The 21,423-nt window shown below is 48.4% G+C and overlaps 2 protein-coding genes across 6 annotated transcripts in view; one reads left to right on the top strand and one right to left on the bottom strand.

Annotated features, from left to right (window-relative positions):
• The window catches only part of LOC116850917 (MRN complex-interacting protein), a 91,673-nt gene that overhangs the window by 20,790 nt on the left and 49,460 nt on the right, over positions 1 to 21,423 (bottom strand). The gene's annotated exons all lie outside the window — the stretch shown is intronic.
• Positions 1 to 21,423, top strand: part of LOC116850841 (extracellular sulfatase SULF-1 homolog) — an 83,440-nt gene that overhangs the window by 14,265 nt on the left and 47,752 nt on the right. Inside the window, exon 1 of one of the 4 annotated variants that reach the window (XM_032829583.1) lies at positions 19,292 to 19,309. The exons of the other annotated variants lie outside the window; for them this stretch is intronic. The gene's annotated coding sequence lies outside the window, so the exon portion shown is untranslated. Of the gene's footprint in view, positions 1 to 19,291; positions 19,310 to 21,423 lie in introns of those variants that run through there. 4 annotated transcript variants of the gene reach the window in all.

Raw genomic sequence — 21,423 nt, 5'->3', positions numbered from 1 at the left:
GGGGGGGGGGCCTTCTACTCTTGGCGGCGATTGGAAATTATCTAATTCGTCCACGAGACTGTGTGAATTTTTGAGATTATCGAAGCGCGTCGGGTTCCACCATAAAAATCGCCAGGGCTGTGTTCTTTCGTCGCGGGACCATTTGTTCTCTCCGCAGCATCCGAGATGGATGAGAAGCTCGCGCGTGACTCGTGTGAGTAAAGTACTAGAGGGTAGCAGTCATCTCGTCCGCCACGATACACATCGTTCGAGTCGATACATCCTTCGGCGGAAGAGCGAGAGAACGAGAGGGAAAGATCACAGGGAAAAGAAAAGGGAAAAGAAAAGAAAATCAGGGCGCTCTTTCCGGGGGGAAAGTGCAGGGATCGTGCCGGATATGACGCGTTTTGCCGCTCGCGACGTGATTTATGGCACAGCCATCTATATGTGCGTTTTGAATGGCTCATTTGAAAATTACACGCCATTCTCGCGTCACGTTGATGCCGAGTACTTGGACGTCTAAAGCTCTTGCGTGACCCGGCATTGCCCCGCCGCGGTCGCGCGCGTCGTGCAGTGCACAAACACCGCCGTTTTGCATCAGTCTGTGTCGATTCGCGCTTGCTGTATACGCGATCCTAGCGACTCACGAGCTTGCGAAAAGTCGCCTACATTTTCCGCGGCTGAATCTGCGATTCAGCGCTTCGCAGCCGCGTCTCGGCAGCTCCCGATTCCCACGGGAGCGCGTGGTTCCTCAGTGTGTCTTTTCGCGAAGGGGTCGTTAAAGCGTCGTAAAAGTCGTAGAAGTCATTCTCGTGGTCTTTAAACGAACGATGATCGTCAGGTGCGTTTGCAGAGAAACATGTACGAAAGGGAGATTGATCGTGACGATTGTCTCTACGTTGTCGACAATTTTCGAGTTCGTCAGCCGCCTCAGCATCCCCTTAATCTCGATATATCATGTATCGCAGTTACAAACTTAGAGATATTAGACATTTATTGGCGCTGTTCGCGTCAGTGCGGAGGGTAACTGGTGGCAATCACGGTCGATCCGAATGCACGGATTAACGTCGCTTCACGGCGATCGGCTCAGAAATTATCCGGTTCATTAACATAACTTTCGTAACATGGTGCGGCGCTAACGTACCATTAAAATTATGACAGTCCATCAATTATGCCGCCGTTGACTTTTATCGCGGCCGCGACATGCGGTGTGTAATTTCTGGCGTCAACCAAGCGTGCCGGTATCGGCCGGTGCTCGCGCCGATGGGGATAATCCGCGAGAGAAGATGTCTTCTCGCCGCGTCGATGACAGAATTTAAGAACCGAGCGGAACAGTTTCCTTCTTAAACGCGACAGTTTCAAGAGCAAGGGCGTGTGTGAACAGACAATCGAGATTACGAGACAAGTCCCGGGACTTTCATGATTATCACGACGTGAGACAGGCGGTAATGGAAACTGTACACTTTTTTTAGTTACACTTAAGAGACAAATGTACTGTATCGGTGCGATCCAGTACGTTCTAAATTTCTAGATTCCAACCGAAATATTTGAAATCTGTGCTAAATTAGTCAAAAACGGTTTGAATCTCAGCTAAACCGAGAGAGAAATCCGGCAATTTTGATTAAAATTTTAACAAAATCGGCATAGCTGAGACACGAACTATTCTAAATTTCTTTAGCCGAGATTCCAATCGAAATATTTCAAATATATACGAAATTAAATAAAAGTATATACTAAATTAAATAAAAGTAAAATAAATAAAAGTCAAAAATACGAATCTCGGGCAAACCAAGTAATTGTTTGTATAAATAGTTTTTTCAACTTTTTATATGTTTTGTTTCAACATTTTATTATTTATACTAATAATTTTACACATTTGACTTCATATTCATAATCAGCAAGTCAAAATGCTTATATCTTGTATTCAATTTTATTTCTTATGCATTTTTATTGCACTTCTTGATGATAGGAGTGAGAACATTAAAAAGCTATAAACTACCCGTAAAACTCAAAGTGGGCCAAAATGAAAAAATATGACTTAAATATTTTTTGTACTCCTACATTTGTGTCAAATTAGAAAGAAATCGGAGTGTATCTTTTGGGTAGGTTTACTTGTCAATGTATTTCGTCCTTATGTGATAAATATGAGTGCCGCATGAATCATCCACATAAAGGACGCAAGTCACTGGCTAAATTTACGCACACTTATCTGTCTGGAAACGAATAGATGCGGATAGACATATCAGCGACGCGATAATCACCCGTTTGCAAATCCCCGGCAAACACGCTCCGCCTTTTGTCGGAGATCGACAATTATCGCACGATTAGAAGAACTTTCCGCGGCGCGATTATCTCGTCTGGCGTACACGCCAGGTATTACGGGTGCCTCCATGCGTGGTTCCGTTCGGAATGTACACATCTCGGCGGAAAACGAGGGAGGCCGCTCGGGGCGGTTCGGTTAATCGCGCGGTAATAATCGCGGGCTACCGTATTCAACCGCGTACGACAGGCGAAACTGCGTCTGCCATTACGGCAATTGCCATCCACTTAAGTCACTTTTCCGCTCGCATGAGTCCCCGAGGCCCTTTCCCCGGCCGTTCGTCCCTCTGCCGCGGTCACGGACTCGCGAGATTACGTTTCGCAATTAGCATCACTGTAAATCAATGCCGTGAAATGAGTTTTTCTCGTGTTTTTACCTTCGGTCCAGCAATCTTTTCCTTTAAGAAACCCGGACACGCACTTTCGTGACGCAGAAACCGCGCGCGCGCGCGTGTGTATGTGTGTGTGGAATCGTGTTCTGGAAATACTCCATACTCGCCGAATTTCCGCAATTTTCCGAGCTCATGCAACGCGAAGCCAGGGAACGATTTCAACGCGGATACCTTCTCGACCGATGAGAGTTGGACGAGCGCAGGTGGTGATGGAGAAGGACGAAGGTAGAAATTATTTATCGCGGTGCGCGTCTCGCCGAGTCACGCGGGAATAATAGCCGCGGATAAACTGATAAAATCTAATCCGTTATCCGGCGCTGGTTGATTGTGTGATAATGATATCGTGCGTTAGGGGCTTGCGCGATACCGCGTCGCGACGCGTGACGATTAATTGATCCGAGGCGAGACGAATTCAGCGACAACTGGGCGTCGTTTAGCGTTCAACGCGCACCATTCGATCACCGCGCGCGATCGATACGAATGTGGGAATTTCGCGAAGTATCGCGCTCGCGCTCCTTGCGAAATCATTCCTCCGGCTGAACGACTCGGGAGAATTGTGCGGCGTGCATGTGCAGAGTGTCCCGGACCCTTCCCCGCGATTTTTGTGGGAACGTAGAATGGATTAAGGTGAACATAAAAGTCAAGTGAGAACGGATCGCGTAAGAAATCGTCCACAACGTGGCTGCTTTTTAAAGTCGTAGCATTAGTCTGTGTGAATCGATCATGCGTCCATTTCCTTCGCGTAAACTCGGGGATAATGAAAACTTTCATTGATGAATTCAATAAAAGATTTCAAGATGGTTCACGAGAGTTTGCGCGAGAGAAATGGTCATGCGTGACCGATTCGCAGACTAATACGGCGACTTTAAAACGTGTAACTGCATCGCAGACGATCCTTAATACCCGGCGCGCAGCAAGACCGATTACGGCGTTCCTAAACATTTCTATTATTCATAGATTGCACCACCTACGAGCGACACGTATGCAACGAGCAACCTGCGGCGATTGATCGTCATCGTTGTCGTCGTCGTCGTTGTTGTGCTGTTATGTTCGCACGTCCTCGCCGCTCGCGCCGACGGCCGCGTTTTATCGCACGATCGTTTAATTTTTCCGCGTCGCGGCCAGCCGTTAAGAGGCCGCCGTAAAAGTTCATACACGTCGATAAATTCGCTCTGCGTATTCATAATCCTCGCTCATAAACAAGAGGTGTCCGCATAATTATCGGACGAATGTCGCGAGCCATATTGTATATGCACATATCTTTGACTAATGCGACCGCGCGTGCACTGGGTGGCGCCAAGGAATCTTAATTGGATTTCCAGTTTTTGCGTTTTCCTCCGCAATCGTGTTGCACTGCCGACATCTCTCTCTTTCTCTCTCTCTCTCTCTCTCTCTCTCTCTCTACCTCTCTCCCCTTTTTCTTTCCTTCTGCGCGCCGTTTATTAACATCGCATAGGGAGCGCGCGGAGCGATTCCACGCGGCTTCATTTAAATGCCCCTCCGATTGCAAAACAACGAGAGCCTTAGATTCTCCCGATGTTAATCTCCAATGACAGATTTATCGATCGGCGCGCGCTCTTAGCAGAGGCGATTTACCTTCCTCTCTTTCTTTCTCTCTCTTTCGAGACGAGACTCGAAGAGAAAATCTTCTCGCGAGCTCTCGTTGTTGGCAACGCGCGAAGCGAGATTCGCGGGTAAAGTGTGCCGGTGTGGTTCGCGAGAAATTGCGATTTTTCATAATCGATCGCGCGTGCGATTATTCCTACGTTACGGCCCCGGGGGAAACTGATAAAGCACTTCCGGACACACCGGATTATAAAACATTTCGCTGCGAAATCCGTTTTGCCGACGGTGTCGCGGCGTTTTTATTCGCTCTCCCGGACGCGGAATGTGGCGACTGTGTCGCCGGCGCTTACATAAATAAAGTTACTTATCGGCTTTTCCTCTCACGAACATCGAATTTCCTCGATGGAGGAGGATAGCGGAAAAATGGAAGGGCGCGGGGAAAAAGGGAAATAAGCGGACTATTAGCATAAATAAAACGCGAACCGCGGATCAGAATCCCGCTTCTCACGCATCTGCGTTGACTTTCCCACGACGATAAAAAGGAGAGAGACAGGAGCAAATAGAAAGAAGGAAGAAAAAGAGAGAGAGAGAGAGAGACAGGGAGGAAGGGAGAGAGTCTTGGCTGGTTTTCATCGCGTGCACGTGACAAAACGTTTAGCGTCGCGATTCTTGGTAACTCCGCTTGTATTCGCGAGACAAAGCCGTTCGGATGAACGAGAAAACGCGAATTGCACCGCGTGCGGGATGCTGGCGTGCATTCCGCAGCTGGTGCCGCCCGTAATGCGTTCCTCCTGCTCCTCCTTCTCTCCTCTTCCTCCTCCTCTTCCTTCTCCTTCACCTTCTCCTCTCTTCCTCCTTGAGAACGTGAAAATAGCTTTCCCACGAGTTACCAGTTCAATCCCGACATTTATGTCTTTCTTAACTCCTCTTAACTCGCCAGGGCCGATGTAACGCGGACGTTTCAATGCGGGACACTCGAGTTGCATCGTGCGCTCGCGCCGGATTAATTTATTTACCGTTTCGACAGCGCGACGGCTGATTGTAAGATATGGAAGACTCAATCGACAGGATGCGCTCATCTTCGACCATGGTGATATGGAGGACGCTCGCACTTTAACGGTTAACATTAGCGTTAGCGCGCTTCAACACAACTCATGATTCACTATTTTCCGACGACCTCTAATTAGGCAGAATCTTTATTCTCTTTCTCTCTCTCTCTCTCCTTATATATATATTTTTTTTTCTATTTATCTACAAATCACACGCACTTGACAAATATGCAGCCATCACACGTCACCTTGTTTCCACATTTTTTGATAAACGTTACACGACCAGCTACGAGAAGTTGATTTTACGATTAGAAACAACCGGAATACCTGACCAATCGAAACCAGCTTACTCTTACCGACTTGCTCGTTCCTTCTGGTTCTTTATCTACCTGCGAGCCACATTCTATGAAGTAGCATAACTTTATAAATTCTTCGGATTGCTCAGCGCGAAATACCTAGCAACACCTTTCTTTAAACCTCAAGCGTGCGCGAGGATAAAGAAGCGAGTCGCCCTTTCCGAAAAGCCGGGAAGAACCCTCTTCAAATTGCCATTGAGACTGGACGGTGGAATAATAAGTGGAATAATAATAATAAGTTTTCCAATCAACGCTCGTGAAAACTTCAGTACCTTGTGATCTTCGTGAAAAGCAAGACCGGGTTTTCGTCGAAGGACGAAGCCCGTCGTGAGGCAGTCTGGCGAAGATCGAGTCGCGGGTCGAGTCGCGGTTCTTCCTCGCGAGAACGCGGCTATATATACATTTTCGATATTATATAATCGGACGCGACGGAAATACACCGCGGGTAATACATCGCGTGGCGCGCGCGGTATATCTGGCCGGTTACTTCGGATCTGTTAGCTAGCCCGCGCGGAAATCGATCTCGGCGTTCGTAAACAGTGCGGCGGCCCGCTCATTTCTCTCGTTAGTCTCGCCCGTCAATGCGAGATGCTCCGGGGCAGCCGCCCGGACGAGGGTCCGACGTGGAGGAGGCGTCGACGAGACGTCGCCTTCGATATCGGACAGATTCGCGAGCAGCCGGCCACACGGCGAGACAAATGGATACCGCATGCCGACAGCTCTCGGACGTATCACGCGGCGCGACCTCGCGGAACTGAATTATTTTCAGCGCATAATTAATCCCGACGTCGGTCCGACCGAACCGTCCCAGTGCACGGTCTTAATTGACACGCGAAATCGCCGCGTCAAATCGCGAAACAGTCCCCCGCGCTCCTCCCTTCCTCGCCGTTGCCCTCGATACAATTGATTTTTCAGTTGTGCGTTAAATCTTGACGCGAACTTCAATATCAACGTAACGTATAACGTCCATCAATAATTTTGAATCTCTTGAATCGTAGAAAACGGGAGAAGAACCAGTAGAGTTGGCTCCCCACATAAATCTAGTTGCGCCAACCAGATTAATGGTACGTGATATTTTAGACTTCCGCGGCGTGATGAAACGCGCTACTTACACTTTCTATATCCCTACCTGTGGTGTTGTACTCATCTTCCTTTTTTACGCTACACTTAAGGGTTTATCCTTAATGTTAATAAAGCTTATTATTATTGCGCTCGATGTGCTTACGATCCGATTGGAAAGAGATAACTCTGACGGTCGCAGAGTTGTCGAGATAATATGAAAAAAAAAAAAAAAGAGAATTCCGGCGAGGGAATTAGAGAGTTAAGGAGCATTCCGGCTCTTTGAGAATTAAAGAGTTGAAGTTGAGCCGCGCGGAGCTACAGCGTGTTTCCTTTCATTATGCGGCTACAAGCCGCCGGTACACGAGCCGACGAGTTCATTGGATCGTCTCTCATGAACATCGGGACGTGTCCCGACGTGAATAATCTCCGCGCTGTCGGTAGGTGTTAGCGCGTTGGGCTCTTAAGCTCCCATTCATCCTCGGTCTCGGTATGTTACTGCGTTCACACTTGAATACCATTAAGAGAGGCGCACATTCAACGGCCCGTTACACTCTCGTTCTCTCCTCCGGCCCGTGCCTTCCGTCTCTCCTCAACGAACCGGTGTTTCACTTCTCCGTCTTCTGTGCGCGCGCGCGCGCGCGCCACCCGCACAAGACCCCTATGGACCCCCGCGTCCTCCGTCCTCGCCAGCGCGGGACGAACAAAAGAACAAACAGCCGAGAATTAGGGTGATATTTATGAGCTTTCGAAGCCCCAAGTCTCGAATTCGTTTGCTGTAGAGGAGGAAATGAAAATCACCTCGGCTACAACCCGGCAATACCTGTGCCACGCTCGATGGCATTGCTGTCGATATAAGCCGGAGTATTTTTATACCCGAAAACCCGCTAGTGTCACCCAGTTATTACTCAGATACCCAGATATACACATTCGCATAAACTACCTGGGGATAATCGTACTCGCGAATATTATCCCGATAACTAGAAAGCAAATAGTTATAAGTCTGCAGTGCAGACCCCTAACTACGGGTCCCAAGTACTCAGGTGTTCGAGTGATCTCGACTCGGGTTGACAGCGCTGCTCGAGTGGAAACTTTGATCCTACTTTCGACCTCAATATTCCATTTGACATCTATTTTGACACTCTGAAGCCTATGTCAATCTCTTTCGATTCGGTTGAACCTGTTGACTTTGCAGAGAGATTCTCCTTACAACCTACGAGTGGCATTTTGTGCGTTTGCTGCTATTCAGAGGCGTTAACTAGAAACTCAGTTTCTACATGTATTGAACATACACCTTCAGAATATGCGGATGTTAGAAAGTTCGGGTCGAAAAGTAGGCCTAAAGTTCCGACTCGGGTAGTCGGTGGGAGCAACCGACTATCCGTCCGGAGGAGAGAGACCGCGAAACAGAAAATGTCAGGACTGCAACGGGCAGTCGTGGGGAAATGTTGCGGATACGGCAGGTATACGTTCCAGGTAACGAACAAGCTTGCGGAATGCGGGATCACATACGCGCCCCGTCGCCGTCACGGCTGACCGGTTTAGAGAAGCTCCGCACCCGTGTATAAGTAGATTACCCGTCTGTTTAAGGGACTTAAAGGCGGCGGTATCGGGTATCGGTAATCACGCCGTCGTCGACGGGGCGCATCCGGCATGCCGTTGCTCCGATCAAGCGTGCTTTCGAGCTTTCGCACTGCCGCGAGCACGCGGCAACGAGCTTGTACAGAGGGGTGAGAGCTCACCCTCGCGAATCACCTCGAGCTCCGAGTTCAACAATCGGACGGAGGCAACCAACCGGCGGGACTCGCTAAGCCCGACAACCCGACGTGGAAATTTTCGATTGCCGACGCGAAAGACTCCGCCGAGCGAAATTAGCGCTCTCGAGTGTAAAGGGTATCCTCGGACCGGCTCGATATTCTACCGTGCAAATGCTGGCGAGCACGTTGCTTCACTTTTGCGAGGGATTTGTCTCAGGCATTTTGCCCGAAGGTGTGCTAAACATAGGTTGGACACAGTTTCTTATCTTTTAATCAGGCACACGATCGAGCGTTAAGAGCTCGAGAGTGTCATTGCGTTATTTGTTCATTAATTCAACATTCTCTATTTTATCACATTATGTATCATTAGATTGTGATGATAAGCAATTTTTACAGATTTTTCAGATCAATGAAATGATATCCTGGACATTTTTGTAACTCTGTGAAGCAAAACTGCGGAAGATGACAGAAGATCGTATGTCAAAATGACGCAAGCCATTTTCATAAAATTCAAGCGACATCAACTGTCATAAAATTATTATTAAAATTATAACGACATAATAATACGATCGTTTTGTCTTATCCGAGAAATCTGAAATTACTTGTTGCGCAACCTAGTATTTCACATGACAATTTATCTCTCCTTGACACTCAAGTCGTCCAGATGTATAATCTTCGCGACGACGTTTAAGTTCAAATGACGACTTACGTCGAAATCGAGACAGTAAATTAGCATCGCGGTGAGAACTATGACGCACTTTTTTTCATGAGAAAGAGTAATTTTGCTGGTCTTGAAAATACTTCAATGTCCGTTTACAAGAAATGCGGATTGCACGCGCTCCGTTTTAGCTCGCGCTTGTTACTCCGGCTGCACGCGACCACAAGCAGCGTTCAAATTGCCACGTTGGAGGCTCCAACGAGACATTGTTCGTGTCATTGGCGAGTTAAAAGACGCTTAAACGCAAATAAGGGGACTAACAATATTCGGGTCACGGTTGTAGCGAGCCGGCCGCGTTTAATTCACGCGCGCGCGGAGAGAGAATAGCGCAGTAAAAGTCGAGGGGCGAGAAACATTAAAAGCCCGTTTTGGGCGAAAGACCCGCGCGAAATTGCTTATGGAGTGACCTCTTGTCTTGAGAAAATAAAGCGAACAACACCCCCATTCAGCGCGGCACGGTTGCCGTAATAAAGCGTGCCGGTTATTTCTCGAGCCACGCGTGTGTTTTAAAGCCTCGTCACTCCCGAAGAGAAGTGAAATCGTTAAGATACGATCGATAAGCTACTTTCGCGAGAAAGAGAGGTGTATCTTGCCTTATAGTATCCCTTATAAGTGCTCGATCTTGTCGCATGCATCTTGCATGAAAAGAAACGTTTAGTTGAATTAACCAAACGTCCGGTGAAATATGAAGGAACTTCGTTCACAGTTACCGGAATTCTGTTCAAGTTAATCAGAAACCTCGTTGCTCTGAATCTCCGGCTCGTTCATACTTTCATACTAAACGTTTATTCGATCCAATCAACTAAACTCTCTTCTCCGTCTATAAATATCTGATGGATCGTATCTTAACGATGTTTGCTCGAATGTCTCTTCGTCTACTTCATAATTAATTGCAGTAAACAATTTTCAAAGAGAGTAAAAGTGACGCGAACGACTTCTCGCGGAAGTTGCGCTAACGATTAAACGTCCCTCAAGTCCGAGAAAAAATTCGGGAATATAGCATAGCGCGCGCGCGCAAAACGAGACGGTAAATATGTCCGGAGTTTTATTATTTACTCGCCCCCCTCCTCCCTCATTAATGTATGATACGCGTGATGCGAACACGCACACACGCGCGTAATTACTTCGGCTGACGTGCGTACGCCCCCGGTCAGAGACGCGGAGAAGCTGACCAGGTAATGACGAGCCACCGCAAAGTAATTTCACGGCGGAGAGATTTGAAGGGCCTCCATCGCGTCTCACACGTACGCACAACACGATGAGCAACGGTCGTAGGCTGGAAAATTATCGAAGTAATAAGCGCGAGGGCATTCGTGCGTTGCGACAACGACGACGACCGCAAAAGTCTCGCGACTCACAATCGCCAGACTGAAATCGTGCACCTACGCTGATAGAAAAAAAATGGCCAATCTAACTAAAATTGCAGTGATTTTCGCCACCATACTTTTTGTTTTTAACATCCGTTCTAACGCGAAAGTGGAGATAGCGACATGCGTACGAGGCTATTGTTACTAACATTATAGTAGAATTTAATAAAACAAAATTGGTTTTCTCTCGACCATAATTTGTGGTAATTATTTTTCTGTGTGATTACAAGCAGCAAACATTCTTTTCGCACGACCCAAACGATTGCTCGAATCGATTCACACGTCGATTTCCAAGTCGGTTATTTCGATGTAACGATTACTTGCACCGATTCCAGGGAAACCGGGTCCAGAACCTTCGTACTACTTCGCACAGCCCTACTCCTCGATACTTCAATCGAATATTATGAAAACGGGCAAGTGTCGAACAGCTGCCTTTCAGGTTGGCGACCGGTTCGATCGTTTTTCCTTTTCTCCCTTCTCTCTCTCTCTCTCTCTCTCTCTCTCTCTTTCTCTCTTTTCTCTGCTCTCTTCTCCACGGCGAGATGCGAAGAGTGCCTCCTCCAACATTTATTTATCCGAATTTCTTCCGGTGTCTGAGCCTTCGGATGAGACGTCAAACCGACAGAGCGCTCTGAGAAACTTTCCAGCTGTTAAGAAAATTCTCCTCTTTTCGCGACGCACGGACTGGCGAAGAGCGCCATTCGGCAGACACTCTTCTCTCGCCCTTCCTTTTCGCATCCACCCCTCGTCCTTGGCTTATCTTCCTCGCGCCGGGACCAAGCCAAACGCGACGAGACGCAACGAAACGACGTGGAAGCTATTGACGACCCTTCGCCCGGGAATACAGACAACTCGCGTAAACGCCACGAGAGACACACCCCCCTCGCCGAGAGATAATGCAATATAAATTCGCAACTGCGGCCTAAGAGTGTTTCGCTGTAGAATCGCCCCTCGGCTGTTTGTCTCCCGATCGCATCGCGAACTCGCGCGTCGCTTCTTACCCGGCTGGCTGCCTAGGGTGCTCGTAAATCACGGTGTCCCGCGGTAAAGCACGCGGACCTACAAATCACGAAATGCTCCGGCGAAACACCGATAAAGAGCGCGAGCGTTTGAGGGAGGGAGGGAAGGAGGGCGGGCACGAGAGAACGCGAAAATCTACAGTATTTGTCTTTACGACTGTTTCGCGCACCGGTCGTCTCGCACGCGTCACATTCGAAGCGGAATTCACGAGCGTCACTCGCTTCTCTGTGCAAGCAAGCAGGTAGCTGGGTAGGTAGGTAGGTAGGTAGGTAGGTAGGTAGGTAGGTAGGTAGGTAGGTAGGTAGGTGGGTGGGTGGGTGGGTGGGTAGGTAAGTAGGTGGGCATAGGTGCGTGCCGTACAGCAAACTCGCGTAACGCGCGCGGCAGGTGTACGCACGATCGCAAAACGGTCCGCACACGTTTCGCTCGAACGAAGTTGCAACGCTTCGAATTGTCGCAATTAAGAGCCAGTGCTAATGCGCATGCTGATGCATACACTGAGAGAAATTATCCGATAAGAAATGAATAAACAACGGCCTTTTATCGTACACTGACAGATAAAAATACAATAAAGATACTCGCAATTTTCCTGCACTTTTCATTGCAGTTGTGACATCGAATGTCTCCTATACTGTCACCTCGATTCTTGTCATGACGGATTACCGTGCAGGCACATGATTAGTAGAGATATGCGAACTATTCGAATTCGAATCGAATCAAGTGAAATTTGATTCGATTCAATTTCGAATCCCTATGATTCGAATCCGAATAATTCGAAAATTTTAAATCGAAAAGTTTCAAATACAAATCGCACACATTAGCATTAACGAAGTATCATTAAAGACATCCAGCCTTACGGGAATTAGCATAACTTGAAAAGTTTACATTTTCATACATTAAGATTTTCTTCAAAAATATTAAAAGAAAATAATGGCTTTTAGGTAAACTTTTACCGACAACTGTCGGATCGATATGTGTCGTTGCGCAGCTTTCAAAACTGGAACATGATTAATGTTATCTCTCTCATATTGAAGTCACTATTTTCATGTCGAATTCAGTGATTATGTTAATTAAAAATTCTTTCAACGATTCGATTCGATTTCCATTCAATTCGATTCGATTCAGGTAAAATTTCGTTGATTCGATTCGAATTCAAAATTAAAATCTAAGGTTTGATTCGATTCGACATAAAAAATCTTTGATTCGCATATCTCTAATGACTAGTAGTCTCTAATGATTCGTAGTAGTGACCGTTTGACGCGCTCCTATAACTTCCTTGGAAAAAAGTGTTCACTCCGTTTCGCAGACGAGTGTGCACGCGCGAAAACGCAAAAACGAGCGGGGACAGAGGAGGTGCGAAAAGCCCAAGACTCGGAAGAGCGTGTGCGAGGCAATATTTGTACTTCCGTGTTTGGCATCCGAGGTCGGGCTTCGGGACAGCGACGACGTCGTTTCCATTGATTCACTGCGACCGCGGGCCCTGGAATGCGCCCGACGCCCTTCAGGTTACCTCGAGATCCGGATTTCGGCCTCGGGTTAATTCCAGGGTAACTTCGTATTAATATTTATACACGCGGCTTCTCTTTCCTTCTCTTTTCTCTTTTTGCACTCGGTCGAGCAACGATCGCTCGTTCCCTCGGAGAGAGAAAGAGAGAGAGAGAAAGAGAGAGAGAGAGACTGTCGACCTCAATCGCCCCGGTATTTAATCACCTCCGAAATACCGGGAAAATAGGGAAGAGGGTTCGCTACGTGTGCGCGACTGCGTGCATGAATGCGACCCATAAATTTAACCACGTATACCATACCTCCATTTATAAATTACGTGCGAAAGTGTCATTGTTTTTAGCGCGATGCCCTCGAGACACGAAAGTTTATGAGACGAGACCATAATCAATCGCGTTAAACAGGGAGACTAACGATCGTATTAACGTGAAACGTTATTTGAAACTTGTACGTGAAACACCCAGATCCGAATTTAGAGTTATCCGATGAGAGTTTCTCATTTGAATTTTATATATATATATATTATATAATATATGTGACGTTACATTTGTAATGGCGATATTCAGCTGAAAGACTCACGTTTAACTCTAAATTCAAGTGTCTCGCCTGAGGCAAGTTTCAACGATTATTAATACGGGCTTAAAGGAGTCCCTCGTTACTTCGTCCTATCTTTTTTTCTTTTCAAAGTCAATGATCCAATATACCGACTCTGTAAAGAAGAGTCAGAAACGGCGATGCTTTGTAGTCGTCCTACAGCCTATCGGCGCAGACTATTACATGTCGAGAAAGTGATAACACGAAACGTCTAGCGAGATAAAGGAATTGCAACCTAGAGTTATGTCAAAGTTCGTAAACGCCTTAAAACTACTCTCAACTCAGAGTTGAGATGTTACAGAAGAACTTCTTAGGTCAGAGGTGACTAGAAACCTTCTCAAGTCTACTTCGCTCCCATAATAATAACAATAATAATGATACTCCGTCGTTTATTTTATCATATTCGCTGCGCGTCTCTCGTATGAGCGCGATCATGAATCCGCTTTGCGAGCTTCGCCCGCGAAAGGGAACGAGACACGAACGCCGCGATGTCGACAGAAGTGCCTCCTCCGTCGCGTTACATCGTTGGGTCAAAGCTCAAATGAACCGACGGCCGATCCGTCTACTGATCCGTGCGCGTTTAATTAAGATACGTTTAATTAAGAACAAGGACGGACACGCGTCGTTTCAGTTCGCGCCACCTCCTGCAATCAAGAGCGCTCCTGCGAGCGGCGGCAAAAAAGGGCCGGTCACGAATATCACGGGAAGAGGACGGGCCAAACATTGACGGCAAAATCAGCAGTGATTGCCGGCTATTACTCGTCGGCGGAAAGAAGACGAAAATAGAGCTCTAACACGAGATAAGCGAGGAGGAGGAGGACGGGCGCGAGGAGAGGCGGCGGAGAGCCGCCGTGCGTGATAAATATGTGTGCAAATCGAACGGTTTTCTCTACGCACCGGTAGGATACGCCTAACCGGTAATTTCACCCTAATGAATTTAATTGCTCGTCCGGGATCTAGCAATTAGCCAAACATGAACGTATTTCCTTTTTCCTATAAGTATCCCGCGCCTATATGAACGGGTTTTCTTTCTGCGCGTTTCTGCACTAAGCTGCCTCGCGAGTGACTTCTCGAATTATTGCCTCGCGATAACTTGATATCACGGCGAAGAGCTCGCGATTCCTCGAACGAGGATCTTTCTTGATTTTCTCCGATTACTTGTGTCTCGGTCGGGACGTGACGCGACGCGGATTTGATACCCTCGGGGATTCGATTTTGCAGAGTCGTCAGTATGGCGCGTGCGTCGAAATCGTTTACGTAGCGTCCACGCGCGCAATCATATTACGCTCGATTATCTAGTTTCCGCTCGCGCGCCCGTCGTCGTTATTGCGTAACGCGGAAAAAAAAATCCTCTGCACACGCGGATCCGATGCGCACAACGCTTTACGAAGGCTTCCCGATGGAAAAATAATGGGCGAGAGAATAGAATACGCGCAGTCGCGTGTTTCAGCCTCGTATGCCTCGGCCACTTTATCATTCGGCATTCCTTCGCGGAGAGATTTAATCGCCGCGACGTTATTTAGTTGTCCGGATGTTTATTCGCCGCGTGACGCTATAAATTGCGGCCGGACTGAACGCGCTGGATGAGATTTATCGGCGCGGTAAAAATGGCGGTTTCGCGGGCGCGACGATGACATGTAAATAACTATCGGCCTTTTTCGCGACAGGTACGGCAGCCGCTCCCTCTCCCCCCTCCCCCGCGGAAAAGCGCGGCGCGTGCGAATCGCGCTTATAAATCAACGTTTCATATTTCATCGTTAGCCGCGCATTCATAAGCGTGTACGAGGCGCGCGCGGGACTTCCCTTCTACGTTTTGCGTGCGCGACCGCGCTCGATAGAAGTGTGAATTTGTCGGGCAGAGAATGAGCGCGCGGAGGCACCGCAAAATGGGACTTGCGAACGGCAGAAATGCGCGTTAACGCGGGTTAATCGGCCGTTACTAACGCGTCTCATTACAAGTATAAGATGCAAATGATTGCGCTGGATAAATTACGGTCGGTAATGAGAAGCATGGTGAAAGATACGCGTATCTCGATTACGTCTCGAATTTACCGTAATTATCATACTTGATAATTCGACCATCAGTATGAAGTCAGTTGTTGGTGGTCACTTTTGGATAAAGTATAGATTAATCTCAAAATTTTTCAAAATTTTCTCATTAGTTTCCAAACACGGGCGATACACCCTCAAACGCACAGACCGTGATTCGCTGACATCGTCTTTCGCAGCTGCAGTTTCCATTCCGTTCGCAACGAAGCCGTCCCAATGCAACATCCGGGTGTTAATGTCGACGCGAGACAATGAGAGGGAGGGAACATTTAGAGGTGCTGTATGTACGCGATTTGTCGCGTACGTACTCGAAGCGCAGAGCTGCGTTCGCGTAGGCTGATAAAGTCGACGTGCGTCGCCAAGCAGTCTGGCATTCTCTGTGTTTCTTCGCCTTCCTTCCCGTCATTTCCCAGTGGAAGAAAAGGAGAGAGAGAGAGAGAGAGAGAGAGAGAGAGAGAGAGAGAGAGAGAGAAAGAGAGAGAGAGAGAGGTAGAGAGTGACGGGGAGAAACAGGGAGGGATAGGGAGAGATAAGGAGAGACAGGGAGAAACATAGAAAGACAGAAAGAGACAAAAAGAGACAGAAAGAGGCAGGGAGAGACAGTCTAGAGAAGGAGGGAGGGAGGGAAAAGAGAAAGGGGAGAGAATTTCCTCCACCTCCGCGTACTGACTGTCGACTTTGTCTCTTTCCCATTGCGCGTCATCTTCTCACGTTTGTCCGTTCACGACGAACGCGCGGACGTTGTGTGCGTGTCGGCGCGCGCGTGTCTCGCACACTCGCGTATCGTCGCCCTCCGCATCATTAATTACGCGTGACTGATTATCCATTACCTACCTTACCACGCCGGGACGCGACTCTTATCGGCAACCTCTTATCGAGCTCTCTACGCCCACTCCCTCTCACTTTCCGACCACATCTGTTACGTATCGTGCGCGCGGACGCGAAGTACGATTACGAAAGCGCGGCCACGTGTCTCCTATTGCGATTATTAGGCTTTCGTGTATTAAAAATGACTGCCCGATGATTCGACGAAACGCACACGAGACTTGGTCGTCTTATCGTCGCCGGCCGTGTACGGTTAATTATGTAGCGCGTAAGGGTAGCGCGCATTATCGCGCGTCTACGAGGAGCGCCGCAGATGATGTATGAAGATATAATTACATTCACCCTCGGCCGTGGTTTCGGAACCGCGCCGACCGCGAATACAAGTTCACGGTATAATCTGTCATTAATAATGAATATAAATTCGGCGATCCGTTCATTACGCCCGTTTAAAACTCGCCCGCGCGAATCGCGAACTCCCCGCACCGGACCTGAGAGCACAAATCTCACGAACCTGCGACTCGTCGCGCGATGTGTGCAGAAAACTCGAGGAAAATTATCATTCGATTCACAGGCGAACGCACAGTGGCGCACCGTCCAGCCGTGAAATCAGCTGATAAAAATGTTACGGGGGACACTTGGCGGCCCTTGGTTACCTCCGCAAGTCCTCTCGTTTTTGCTCTCTCCGCGGCCCTACATTCCGCACTTTTCGATTTATCTCACTCTCACGGTCGCCTTCGGTGTCTGCGATGATGGTGAAGGGCGACGAGGCGGCGGAACCACCATCCTCCCTTCACTCTTATCTCATTCCTCGTGGTCCTCGAGTTTCCGCTCGGGATCTAACGACACGATCTCTCGATGTCTCTCAGGGCTGTGCGCCCTTTCTCTCTCTTTCTCTACCCGAGGGAGATCTGTCCCTCGAAATCCCCGCGGTTCCTCGACCGAACAATACACTGCCCACACGTCGTGGCGACTCGTCACGCGCGCGCGGTGCCCTCTCGTCGTTTCTCATTTTCACGCTCCGCGGACAGTCGTCTCGCGACGGCTTTGTCGTTCCCTTTCAGCGCCTCTCCATCCGCATCGTTCCGCTCGCCGCCGTCGCCCTCGACCTCGATCGCGCGCCACAAAGAAATCGCCACGATGAAAGATGTCGTTAGCAACGTCCAGGAATCACCGGCCGGCGCAAATTGACGTCGCCCCGACATCAATAATCGTCCCGTCTCTAACTCGGGGGCTGCGTCCCCCCCGGATCTCACGGGCCTCGTGGCGAATCGCGGGAGCGCGAAATCGCGCGAATTTGTTTCTCCTTTCCTTCCTCGTTGAGATAACTCGGCCGCACGCGCGCGTATCGCGCGCCCCTTCAGCGGAATTTCACGCGAGCGCGGGGCGGACGTGCGAATTGAAGCGATACACAAATCACATCCGGCGCGTTCGAGTAATTAGCCGACGAATATGTGCGCTATCTGAGCGGACGCAGGAAGTGGCCATCACGATCTCGAATGCACACCACGCAAATAGACATGTAGATACACAATGCGAGGCAGGAAGTATTTCTTGCGTTAAATGTGCTCGATCCGGTGTGCTCGTTCCGAGTGTAAGTCACCACGGCGCGCTGTCGCGCGCCAGCACGCGTCTCTAATTCTTTATTCGCACGGAAGAAACGGCGTAGTTGGCGCATGCATAAATCCCCCAAGCAAACTGACAGTAGGATACGAAACAACTAATTTCGCGATTGCTGCAATCACAAAGCAATTGCTGAGTTACGGCGACGATATCTGCTCGCTCCAACCGGAGCGTATCCGCAGTGTAAACGTCATACCAGCCGATTTCTGGCTGCCACAACCGGATTACGCGCAACTACACTAATGTAATTAGTAAGTGCATTGTACTTGATGTGCCAAAGTAACTGGATCGTGTCAAACATACACATTACCGTCACACAGAGATAGTTAGAGTGCGCAACTGTGCTGCTGACAACTAAATATTGAGCTGCGTGCGTCATACTTTGTTTTTCTATTCCCGTGCATGTTCATTCCGAGAGTTGTTACGTTTTACACGCGCCAACCGCGTGAAACGTCGGCAAATGAACAACTAATAAACACCCACAATTTCTTTGGTCATTAACACTCTAGAAAAAAATCTGATTTTTCTTGCGAACATATGGAAAGAAAGACTAGTTTAAGAATTTTAATTTTTAACACGTAAATCTTAAGATGAGATGTTACGTGACGTTAAACAAATCATTTGCATCAGTACATTTTAAATGTGTGACTTCAATAAAGAAAAATATATTCTCATTATTTGAAAACTACTTTCATGAAGGGAAAACACAAAATATTGTTCTGGGAATGTGAAGTTTTTAAATGTCGAAGGTATTATTATCATCGAAATAATCATGTACTTCTCATGAGATTATCAGGAAATATTCAAATAAAATTATAACATTATTGAATTTAAATCTTGAAAACTTTTTCAACAAAATTATTTGTTATTGTTTATATATAAAACAACGATTGTTAACTTGGCCGTATTAATTTTAAGCGGATATCAATTGTTTTCTCTGTGCAGCATTGCAGTTTCTACATGCGCTCAATGACACAACAGAAAACTTTGCAATGAAACCTGTGTATGAACAACCGCTGAACTGGTCGCAGGCAAAAAGCAGGCTTTACCAGAGTGTCGATGACTGAGGGGGATCAATAATTGGATGTTTTACTTAACTCAATTACCCGGACTTTACGCTTATGCAAAGTGCGACGGTGTGTACGGTCGCGTCGGTTTGCGAAATAGTGGCAGGTTCCGCGGGCAAGGCGATAATAACAGCCTTGATGTCGTCAACGCCTCGCCGTTAGCTCGCGCTTTGTTTTTCTTTTTCTGCACTTTGTCAGTTTTCCGTCACGTGTGTGTGCGTTTTGCCGTAATAAAATTATTATTATTACTATTACTAAGCGATAAGATAAAACGCGTAATTTGCCCCCTTGCCAGTCTCCGAGGCAATTAAACTTATAAGATAAGGCGCAGTTTCAACCGGCGGATTGATACCGGCACGGTTTTGCGCAAGTTCGGACTTAAATGCCCCACGCGATAATTCACCGCACGTTAATCGGCGCGCGATTGCTCACGAGCTTTCACGCACCTTTCTCACGCACCGGCGAGCTCAACCGAGCCGATTAACGTCAAATTGCACCGGCTCCGACGATCGACTCGAGAAACGACCGGAGGGAGGTTGTGCATCTCGGGGTGTCGCGTCGGTATGCGCGACACGCACACACGCGTACGCGTTGCGCAAAGTTGCGACGACTGTGCACGTGTGTGCCCGTTATACATTATCTGATTGTGCTGAATTCAGCGCGCGTTCGTTCCTACTATTCTGCCCAGGAAGTGACGTCAGGATATCGCGCGGCGCACGCGTGTGTGCCGCGTCGAACGCGCGACCAGGATTTACGCGTGTCGTGTCGACACGGCACACACGCGCTCGCTCTTTTCTCGTAGAGCCGCAGGCGATAGTCCCCGATCTATTTTCGTAACGAACACGCCGATATTCCTCGGCAATTGATCGCAACAGTCGCGACGGGAAATCGCCGGCGTCGTCGCGGGCGCGCCCCGCCGACGTGTCAAACGTGGGTCGCGTCTGAGAGATGGCGCGAATATGTTAATAATGGCGAGAATAAACGACGCCGCGAACATAAAGGACGCATAATTTCATGAAGAGCTCACTAGAGGGGAAAGAGAGAAACAGTGAGATCGGAATGCCTAATGAGCAACGAATTTCCGGTATCTCCCTATCTATCTCAATGTCGATCGTTGCAATACGCATAAATACGAACGGTTCGCATTTCAACGGTAACCGGTATGGTAATCGGTGGTAATAAATGGTTCGCGATCCACGGGAGGGGCTGTTGTCGATTCCAGGGCTCTCACTAAAGTGCAGAATCGGCGGGGGCAAGCCTCCGTGACCGCTAAAAGTCACGACGGAGGTCGTATCGTGGAAAGGCTCGCGCTCCTTGCACGCGATAATCGCGAAACTATTCATTACGCTATTGGGACACGACACGGCCAACATTGCCGACGTTCAAGTTTTCGATATCGGCTCGCTCGCTGAGATGCCACAGTGGCGTAAATATCAGCTATGTGGCCGACCACGCCTCCGGTGTGGTCTCTAGTGTCAAGGGTATGTAACGCGAGACCGGCAAAAGGAAGGAATCCTGGGGAAAAAAAAAGGAAAAAGGAAAAAAGAAAGGAAGAAATAAAATTAAGAGACGGGAAGAAAAGAAGATGAGAGAGAAGAGAGGTGGGAGAGAGAAAGGCAGAGAGAGAAAGAGAGAGAGGAAGGGCGAACCATCGACCGTTGAATTCGACACCGATCGACAACTTGACGCTGATCTGAGAGGAAAGTCGAGAAAGCCCTTCCCGAGTTTCTCCTCGAGTAACGACTTAGATTACGCCACTGCGAACGCGATTAACATCGGGGCTAACGAGCGATCTTCGACGTGCTGGAAGGCCATTGTCGACTTCGGACGTTTACCAATATCAAGGAACCCGTGAAGGGAAACGTGACTGTGCGATGACCACTTGGTTATCGTGAGGAAAAACGTCGTTTCTCGGCACACGTGCGTGCGTGCGAGCACGATAATCGCGACTCGTTCGCAGTCTTGTTATTTGCACGACGAGCCGCGCGCGCGGTCGAGAAACCGCAGATCGTCTAATCCGCGTCTCGGCATCGCCGGTATCGGGACGAGTACTGATAGTTCGTTGTAGCCTATCATCACACCGTCGATTGGGAATCGCGAAGGACGAGAGAGAGAGAGAGAGAGAGAGAGAGAGAGAGAGAGAGAGAGAGAGAGAGAGAGAGAGAGAGAGAGAGAGAGAGAGA

The sequence above is a fragment of the Odontomachus brunneus genome, unplaced genomic scaffold, assembly GCF_010583005.1.
Source record: "Odontomachus brunneus isolate Ranch 3 - 2012 unplaced genomic scaffold, Obru_v1 Obru_scaffold_006, whole genome shotgun sequence".
Lineage (NCBI taxonomy): Eukaryota > Metazoa > Arthropoda > Insecta > Hymenoptera > Formicidae > Odontomachus > Odontomachus brunneus.
Note: the sequence above shows the minus strand (reverse complement) of the source record. Positions and strands in the feature narration are given on the sequence as shown.